The sequence below is a fragment of the Gossypium hirsutum genome, chromosome A03 (genome assembly GCF_007990345.1).
Source record: "Gossypium hirsutum isolate 1008001.06 chromosome A03, Gossypium_hirsutum_v2.1, whole genome shotgun sequence".
In the NCBI taxonomy this organism is placed as follows: Eukaryota; Viridiplantae; Streptophyta; class Magnoliopsida; order Malvales; family Malvaceae; genus Gossypium; species Gossypium hirsutum.
In genome coordinates, this window is record NC_053426.1 from 25,046,430 (window position 1) to 25,057,341 (window position 10,912).

At 36.6% G+C, this 10,912-nt stretch overlaps 1 non-coding gene across 1 annotated transcript; it reads left to right on the forward strand.

Moving 5' to 3' along the window:
- Nucleotides 1-6,622: 6,622 nt before the first annotated feature.
- On the forward strand, nucleotides 6,623-6,729 carry LOC121225680 (small nucleolar RNA R71). Its single transcript, XR_005923538.1, has one exon. It is a non-coding gene; the product is annotated as a small nucleolar RNA R71 (small nucleolar RNA).
- Nucleotides 6,730-10,912: the final 4,183 nt, after the last annotated feature.

The window sequence follows — 10,912 nt, forward strand, 5'->3', positions numbered from 1 at the left end:
GGTTAATTATCTTTATGACTCGGTTTAGTGGTCCCGAAACCACTTTCCGACTAGGGTCACTTTAGGGGTGTCACACAATCCATGTAGAACCCGGAAGTGTCAGTTCCTCGAGAATTTCTTACAAATTTTCAGGCTTGATATTGCTCATCAATGTGGAATATTCATCGTTTTCGAAATCTGGTAATTCAAAGAACTCATTAATAGCATTTGAATTTATAGGTACCTTGATTCAATGAACTGGAACTTCTGTCATCTTGCTTGAAGTTAAATTTGCATAGAACTCACGAACTAGTTCTTCATCCACACCAGGTCTCTTTTCACAAAGCAACTCCCAATTGAGGGCTTCAGCAACTTGACAAATATGTGCCATAAAGTCTCGGTAGTTGCTCTCCTTTAAAGTGAAGCCTTTTTCTGGATGCATCTGTTGATTTTTGAAGATACTTTCGTATCTCACTTTGGCGTCTTCACAGTGGAATTTGTTTTGTGTTTCATTAATTTGAGCGGAAGCACGAGTTCTCTTACGAGGCATGTTTAACTTGATCATAAGATGGAAAAATTAGTTTCTCAATAAAATTTAATAAAATTATTAATAATTCAATTAATTTAAAAATTAATAAATAAAATTAAAATTTAAAATTAAGAGAGACTAGGTCTTACCAATTTTTTTTGTAAAAATATAAGAACTCTAGAAATTAATAATAATAATAAAGAAAAAGATGAGAATTAAAAAGAAGAGTTGGAGGGTTTGTGGCTTAGGGTGGATGGAAGAGGAATGCCGCACAAGCAGCTAGGGTGTACGGGCGTGGTGCGTTTGGGAGCAATGGTGCGCAGCAAGGCTGGAAGAAATCAGCACACGGGCGTTCAGCAGCAAGTAGGACTTGGGTGCTCGTAGGATGGTGCAGAGGGCAGGTATCACACGTGGGGTGAAGGCCTGACACGAGCTGAGGCTGGGGCAGCTCGAGGCAATGCGTGCATTGTGTGCACGGGATGTGCATGCGATGGAGCTGGGCGTGTGCTGGCCGACTGCTTGGTGCTGCTGTTGCTAGGGGATTCGGCACTTTGGTGTTTTGGTGCTTTGGGTTTTAAGTGTTACATAAATGGGAAGATGGGTGGTATTTATAGAAGGAGAAATAGAAATTAGAGTAGAATTCTTAAAACAATTTAATTAATAAAAATTCTAAGTTCTAATCCTATATAAAGATAACAACAATTAATAATTAGATATGTGCATATTTAATTATTAATTGCTATTTAATTTATTTTAAACAAAGATAAAATAAAATTAATCCTAATTCTATGCTAAGTTGATAAAGATTAATATATAAATTATAATAGATATAATTATATATTAAAGATTATCATCTTATTATCTTTATTAAAAACTTATCGAATAAAATCCTAAAATTGATAATAATTAATATATATTATAGCGAGTATAATTATATATTAATAATTATCATCAAATTTTTTAAACTAAAAAAAACATTTATTCTAGAAGCCTTTTGAAAATATTTACAAAAAGAGGCATCTAGTTTTTATTATTTACGAATAGAGCAACCAAATTTTAAAAATACTTCAATTAAGTCCCTAGACTTAATGAAAATTTGAAATTGAGTCGCAATTTAAAACTCGGGTCAAAATTCACCTTTTTATTTGAAAAATCAAAGATTAAAATCTCTATTTAGAGAATACTTTTTAGAAAAATTATGTTAAAATCAATTCCCAGGAAAGATTAGAGGGGTCACAAACGGTCCCACTTAAGTTCCAATCTCCTAGATAGAATTTATTTAAACATACTAATCCCGAAAATATACTCTAAATCATTTATTAAAAAAAAGAACATAGGAAAATTTTAAACATCCGATAAAATGAACAAAATTTCATTCCGTTCAATCTTATCTCCCCAATAGTGTTTCAAGCGCTGAGCGTTAACTCAAAAATTACCTCCCTTACCTTGGAGCTCAACAACTCCGTATGGATAGACATGATGGATCGTAAATGGACCGGACCAACGTGATTTTAACTTACCTGGAAAGAATTTTAGTCTGTAATTAAATAACAAAACTCGCTGACCTGCTTCAAATTCTCGAACTCGAATGTGCTTGTCATGCCATTTCTTAAGTCTTTCCTTGAGTAATTTGGCATTTTCGTAGGAGAATAGCCAGAATTCCTCTAGCTTATTGAGTTGGAGCATCCGTTTCTCCTTAGCAAGCTTAGGATCCAAGTTGAGTTGCCGAAGAGCCCAGTAAGCCTTGTGCTCTAACTCTAAGGGTAGATGACATGCTTTCCCAAAGACCAACCTGTAAGGTGACATCCGTAGAAGTGTCTTGTATGCTGTTCTGTAAGCCCATAAAGCATCATCCAACCTTTTGGACCAATCACGTCGGTTTGGGCAAACTACCTTCTCAAGTATGCCTTTGATTTCCTTATTTGCCAGTTCAGCTTGCCCATTCGTCTACGGATGGTAAGCTGTTGCAACCTTGTGTTTCACTCTGTGCTTGTCTAATAACCATCTTAACCACTTGTTCACGAAGTGGGACCCTTCATCACTAATGATAGCTCTTGGGGTTCCAAACCTTGTGAACATGTGTTTCTGCAAGAACTTAATTACAACCCTAGCATCGTTTGTCGGATAAGATTTAGCTTCAACCCACTTGGACACATAGTCTACTACTACCAATATATACTTTTGACCAAAAGAAGGAGGGAAAGGACCAAGAAAGTCAATACCCCATACATCAGACACTTCTACCTCAATGATGTTTGTTCGAGGCATCTCATTTCTGTTGGTGATATTTCCAACCCTTTGACATCGGTCATAACTCTTTACGTATGCGTATGCATCCTTGAATAGTGTTGGCCAAAAGAATCCAGCTTGCAATACTTTGGCCGTTGTATGAGTACCTCCGAAGTGTCCCCCACTCGGAGTTGAGTGACAATGGTATAAAATCTTTTGTACTTCATCTTCTACCACACGTCTCCTGATCATCTGATCTCCACACTTTTTAAACAAATATGGCTCTACCCAGAAATAGTACTTAACATCGTGAAGAAACTTCCTCCTTTGTTGATAAGTCTTATCAATTGGCATCAAACTATAAGCTAAGTAGTTAGCAATATCAACAAACCAAGGGTTACTATGGACATGACTTACCTTCAGTATGTGTTCATCTAGAAACGTTTCTTGAATTGGTATAATAGGAGAATTCCCTTCTTGAGGCTCCAATCTAGACAAGTGATCTGCTACTTGGTTTTCTACTCCCTTTCAATCTTGAATTTCTAGATCGAACTCTTGAAGTAGAAGTACCCACCGGATTAGTCTCGGCTTAGCATCTTTCTTGGCAAGTAAGTACTTGATTGTCGAGTGGTCCGTATAAACAGTTACTTTGGTACCTACAAGGTAAGATCGAAACTTGTCAAAAGCAAATACAATAGCAAGTAACTCTTTTTCTGTTACCGTATAGTTCAGTTGAGCTCCTGTAAGAGTTCAGCTTGCATAGTAGATGGGATGAAAAACTTTGTTCCTTCGTTGGCCCATGACAACTCCTATCGCCAAATTACTTGTGTCACACACTAATTCAAATGGTAGATCCCAGTCTGGTGTGACAATTATGGGTGCCATAATTAATCTACTCTTCAAATCCTTGAAAGCCTTTAAGCATTCATCATCGAACTTGAACGTCGTGTCCTTCTCCAATAATTTTCATAAAGGTTTAGCAATTTTGGAGAAGTCCTTGATAAATCTTCGATAAAACCCGGCGTGACCCAAGAAGCTCCTAACACCCTTTATAGATGTCGGAGGTGGGAGTTTCTCGATAACATCTACCTTTGATTTATCTACCTCGATTCTATGTCTCGTTATCCGATGTGCTAGAACAATCCCTTCTCATACCATGAAATGGCACTTTTCCCAGTTAAGTACTGGGTTTGTTTCTTCGCATCGTCTTAGTACCTTAGCTAGATTGGCTATGCAATCATTGTAAGTATCTCCGAACACTGAATAGTCATCCAAAAAAACTTCCAAGTACTTTTCAACCATATCAGTAAAAATAGACATCATACATCTTTGAAATGTAGCAGGTGCATTACATAAACCAAATGGCATGAGTCTAAATGCAAATGTACCGTACGGGCAGGTGAACATTGTCTTGTGTTGATTTTCTGGTGCTACTGTAATCTGATTATACCCCGAGTATCCATTGAGAAAATAGTAATAGTCTCGCCCAGCGAGTCTATCTAGCATCTGGTCCAAAAACAGGAAAGGAAAATGATCTTTCCTAGTCGCCTTGTTTAGCTTCCGGTAATCGATGCAAATCCTCCATCCCGTAACTGTTCTAGTTGGTATCAACTCGTTATTCTCGTTCTCTACGACTGTGATACCTCCCTTCTTTGGTACGCACTGGACCGAACTTACCCACGAACTGTTTGAGATGGGATAAATGATACCCGCATATAACCACTTGATAATATCCTTTTTCACATCTTTCATGATGGGGTTCAGTCTTTGCTGTCCATCAATCGTCCCTTTTTTGTCATCTTCTAGGATAATCTTGTGCATGCATACAGATGGAGTAATACTGAGAATATCGGCTATGGTCCATCCGATAGATTTCTTGAATTGTTTCAACACCAAGATGAGTTTCTCTTCTTGCTCAGTAGTTAATTCTGCTGAAATGATCACAGGCAAAGTAGAAGCGTTACCTAAATAAACATATTTCAAATGTGAGGGAAGTACCTTTAGTTCTAATTTAGGTGGCTCTTCGATTGACGCTTTTTGTTGGGCATAATCCCTTTTCTCTAACTCCAAAGATTCAAAGCGGGATTGTGGATTAAACCTCCTTTGATTAGCTTCTAACAAAGCTAAATATTCATCCTCCTATTCATCATTTGGAGGATCTGATGTCAGAATTTGTTCCAATGGATCTTCAACATAGTTGAGCTCCATTTCCACTATTAAATCCTCTAAATCGGATACTGTAGAACAATTATCAATTGTGTCAGGAAATCGCATAGACTTAAAAACATTAAATGTTACCTGATCATCCTGAACACGCATCATAAACTCGCCCTTCTGCACATCTATAAGGGTCCTTCCAATTGCTAAAAACGGTCTTCCTAGGATAATCAGCACTTCTTTGTCTGCTTCAAAGTCTAGGATAACAAAATCAACAGGAAAGATAAATTTATCTACACGTACCAATACGTCATCGATTTTTCCTTCTGGATGTCCTAAGGATCGATCTGCTAGTTGAAGTGTAACCGTAGTAGGTCTAACTTCACCTATCCCCAACTTTCTAAATATTGAGAGTTAATACTTGCACCTAAGTTACATAATGCCTTGCCACAATATGTCACTCCAATGTTGCAAGGTATGGTAAAACATCCAGGATTCTTCAGCTTTGGGCGTAGTTTGTCTTGAAGATATGCGCTGCATTCCTTCGTTAGAGCTACCGTCTCAAATTCTCCAAGTCTTCGATTTTTGGATAGGATATCCTTCATAAACTTGATGTAATTCGGCATTTGTTCAAGTGCTTCAACCAACGGGATGTTGATATGAAGTTGCTTGAGTACGTCTAGGAGTTTCTTGAATTGGATTTCCTGCTTCTGCTTCTAAAGTCTTTGAGGGTAGGGTGGTGGAGGTTTCTTTATTGGAACTGGTTGATTTGTTTTCTGCGGCAATTCTACATCTAACGGAGTTGTTAGTTGATCAGAATTAGCTGGTTCTGGAATTACCTTGTCGGGTTTTGCAGATTCTGGTTCTTGTGTAACTGGAATTTCAACACTCGATGGAACTTCTTCTGAGTCTTGAGCATCAGCTGGATTCTTTTCAGCTTCGATAGTGTTGGGCTCTACTGTCTTTTCGCTCCTCAATGTCAACGCTTTACAATGTTCCTTCCCCGGATTACTCAGATTCTCCTTATCACTAGGTAAAGCATCTTGTGGTCGGTTCCTGAGTTCAGTAGCCAACTGGCTCACTTGATTCTCCAAATTCCTTAGAGTGGCATCATTTTTTGCCATGTACGCCTTCAATAAATTCTCCAAGGTATTGGATGATTCGGCCTGATCTAGTTGGGAAAAACTAGGCAGCTGAGTCGGTCTAGATTGAGCTTAGTTGTTACTAGTTTCAGCCCCTTGGTTACTCCAAGAAAAAATCAGATGGTTTCACCACAATGGGTTGTAGAGGTAGGATTCCAGTCCTTGCCTTCCTTGATTTTGGTTCTGGTTACTCATGTAATATACGGATTCTGGGTTTGATGGACATTCTTCGAACAAATGTCCTTCCCCATAATAAACACAGGCTATACTCTCAAATTGGTGAGGTGGTTGGGCTACAAAACTGTTAGACGCATTAGCGGTAAGATTCTTAAGCATTGAGGATATTAAAGATACCTGAGATGCAAGTGAAGTGAGAGCGTCCACTTCATGTATTCCAGTGACTCGTTTTCCTGACGCGGCTTGATTGGTCGACCATTGATAATTGTTACTGGCGATCCTCTCGATGATTTCGTAAGCCTCATTATAAGACTTAGAAAGGAGAGCACCGTTAGTAGAAGCGTCCACTACCATCCTCGTGTAAGCATTAAGACCATTATAAAATGTCTCAAGTTGGATGCAATGTGGGATTCCGTGATGAAGGCATTTCCTTAATAGTTCTTTGTATCATTCCCACGCCTCATACAAGGATTCATCATCCATTTGTTGGAAGGCAGTGATCTCGTTCCTCAATTTAGCATTCTTGCTTGGCAGGAAATACTTCATGAGGAATCTTTCGGCTAACTCTTGCCATGTAGAAATTGATTTTGGTTGCAATGAATTCAACCAGGCTCGAGCTTTGTCCCTTAGTGAGTACGGGAATAGCTTCAATCGTATGCATCTTCGGAAACTCTAGCTAATTTGAAAGAGTCACTCACCTCCGTAAATAGTCTTAAATGAAGATGAGGATCTTCTGTAGACATTCCATTGAATTGGCCCACGGTCTGAAGCATCTGGAACATGGCTGGCTTCCACTCAAATTGTTGTCCCTCGATTTCGGGTCTCCTAATACCCGGATTAAGATCGTTAAATACTGGCACAGCATATTGTCTTAAGGCTCTATCCCTATCGTCAGCAATAAGGATAGGATTTTGAGCAAGGTTTGCTCCATTTGCTTGATTCATATTCTCGAAATTCATTCCTTCAATCCTTCTCTAGTTCGCTAGTTTTCTTCACTGTCGAAAAGTTCGTTCAATCTCAGGGTCTATAGGGAGTAAGTCCGTAATCTGGTCAATACTTATAAACACTTGAAATAATCCCAGAAAAATTAATTAAGTTAAAAATTAAACAGAAAAATAAACCAAAATGTAAAACTAACAAAATCACAAATAATGACTTTTTAAAACAGCCCTCGGCAACGGCGTCAAAAACTTGGAACAACGGAAAAATGTACAAGTGTACACAATCGCAACAAGTAATAAAGTGACAAGTAAATGTCTAGTTATCATACCCACAGGCACTGTAAAAGAATTATTTATTAAATTAAATGTAAAACACTATGGTGAGGTAAAAATAATTTGGTTTTAAAATGTGGTCAAAAACTATTTAAAAACTAAGTAAATGATTAAAAATAAAACAAAGGAGTTCTAGTGCACGATTTCAAATAAGATTTAATCAATATAACATACTTGTGTTGAATTAATTATATTTATTGAACTCCGAATTACTAAACTCATGTTTACACTGTTACGAATAAATTCACAGCAACCTGGTAATTCGCTAACTTATGAGAAAATTTACATACCAAAAATCCATTCATCTCTTGACATATCCCTATGTCAATTCAACCGACTAAACAGATTCTAGCAAGGAAACATGCTATTGCACATACATACTCATTAAATTAAACAAATCTCTTGCATACCCCTATGTCAATTCAAACGATTAATTAAAACTAATAAGCATATAAAAGACTTTGTGAAGGAACAAGATATCCCTACCTTGGAACAATTTAATCACAATAATCTTGCAAGTTATGCAAGGCAATAATATCTCCAGATATATTGCTAATTTAACCTTCAGCTACCTTAGAAGAATAAACATGCACTGATTAAGTATTGTGTCAACTAATTACAATTGCAATCCGTTTAAATAATTAATTCATTAGTTACCTCACAGTCGTAACGTAAGAATAACTTAGGCATGATTTTACTTAATCAAGCATCTTATCGAGGCTTATAACAGCATAAACATTGTAACACCCCTATCCCGTAACCGTCGCCGGAATAGGTAAGGGGCATTACCGGACTTGTAACTCATGTCAGAACAGTAAAATTTTGAACTTTTTCTTGAAATAAAGGTCATTCATTTAAATAAGTACTAAGCACAGCTAGGGATAAAATTTAAACTTCTCTAAGTAAACATTCAAAAGATGCCATTTTCGCATGGCTTATATACATTAACCAAAAATATTCTTCCGCCACTAGTTTATTCTATACATGCCATAAAATAATTCTAAATGTAACAGTGACAAGCAGTGGATAATGATAGTGTGACTAGTTGCTGACGATCCCCGAGCCTGTAGCTTCGCAATGAGATCTATAAAACAGAGGAAACAGAGTAAACGAAGTAAGCATTACAATGCTTAGTAAGTTTTAAGCAGTGTCAATAGATAACAATCAAATTATAACATAGTTGTTCGTATATTTTATTTCACTCTTCCTTCGGGCATTCCATCCCTTTACCGAATATGCACATCTCATCATATATAATAGACAGATAAACTTTCACATAAAAGTGAGCTCATGTGACATAAATATATTGTATGATTTCCCATAACCTCTCACACTGATCCGGTGTCACATAATCATAGGAATAGTCTCATAGATTGCTCTCGTATGCATCACATAACTACCTTATGATTTAGTTCAAATCAAGCTCACATATAAACTTGGAGTACATACCAGTTTAACCTTTCGGATTGAATATATTTATAAGCAATTCTTATTATGAAGTCTTATAGCTTTAACCTCTACTCGGATTATCGGCGAGACCTTTAGCTCAGACGAAATCTCCACACGAAGTTATCGGGTCTTACCCGGACAAGATCTCCACACGTAGTCATCGGGTCTTACCCGGACATAATCTCCACACGTAGTCATCGGGTCTTACCCGGAATATATTTCCAAGTTTCATGTACATTTAATCACATGTTACAACATTCACATCGACTGTCATATTTGTAATTCATTTGCCTCATCAAATATCTAATAATACACACCTTTCACATTGGTCGTTCGGCCACAATATACGCACATCGCCTACATATTTCACACTAGCCATTCGGCTTTACCACATATACATATCTCATATATATTTCACATTAGCCATTCGGCTTTACCACATATATGCATGTTCATATTCACCACATTGGCCATTCGGCCTTATCACACATATGCATGCTCACATTCATCACATTGGCCATTCGGCCTTATCACATATATGCATGTTCACATTCATCACATTGGCCATTCGGCCTTATCTCATATATACACATTCACATTCATCACATAAAATCCTAAATCAAAATATAAATTTCCATGTATTCACATCACAATTATCCAAATATACTTCACATACCACATATTCTATCATGTATACACTTTGTCTTGGCCGAATCTACATCAATCATTTTCCAATGAATAATTCAATTTCATGCCATACTATCATACTTACAATTTCACAAATTTTAATATCAAAGATCCGTCTAACACTCATATATCGTTTTACAATATCACGATTTAGACTTCACGTATGGGTTTAATCAATAGCTTATGAGCAACTAAAACAAGTTTTATCCATGCTTACAACAAAATCACATATTCACTACGAGCTGTTTTCCTGAGCAATAGTCACTAAATTATTTATAACTGGAGCTAAAAAACTCCAAATCACTTGCCGTTAATTTTACCTGAATATAGACTCGTATATCTTCCATCCATAAAATTTACAGTATTTTAGGTTTGGCCAATCAATACCAGATTTTTCTTAAAGTTTCCCCTGTTTCACTGTTTGACTAATCTGACCACTCTTCACTACGAATCAAATTTTTCATTGTACAGAATTCATAATGTGTTCTATTTGATTTCATTTGAAACTAGACTCATTAAGGAGTCTAAGCATATAAATATTATCTTATAACCATTTTTTTAAAAATTATAATGATTTTCCAAATACAGAACAGGGGATTTCGGAGTCATTCTGACACTGTCCCACACAACTTTAAATATCTCTTTATAGGAAATTTCTTTGCTCCCACGATCTCTTTTATAAGAAACTAGACTAACTAAGCTTTGATTACATATTTTATTCAGCCTATAATTCCACACCAACAATTTATAGTGATTTTCTAAAATCACGTTATTGCTGCTGTCCAAAGCAAATTATTACAATTTGCTCTTAAATTTCCAAGTCCAAACACTTATGAACTTACCATTTGAGTTTAAGACATATCATGGCCACATCTTATCTTATTAAATCAACTCATTATGTCCTATTATGATTGAATTTACTCAACGTTTAATCACTTAAAACTTACCTCGGAAGTGGTCGACGACTAGATATCCACGGCTATTCGTTTACTTTCTCTTTATCCAAAATTGCCCCTCTATGCTCTTGAGTCTAATTTAACAAATAAATTGATTTAATCATTTGAACATCAAAAAGCGAACTCAAGGTACTTAACCCATATATACATTAGACATTAGAGTCACATATATATGAAATCATGAATCAAACTCAACATTTTAGCCCACACTCTCTTTTAGCCGATTATCTAAGCCAAGATAAAAGCATTAATATGCTTGCCTCTAACCGAATACATGCAACACCAATCCATCTCATGTGGCCGAATATGCATGTCTATGTTGAGGCCAATTAT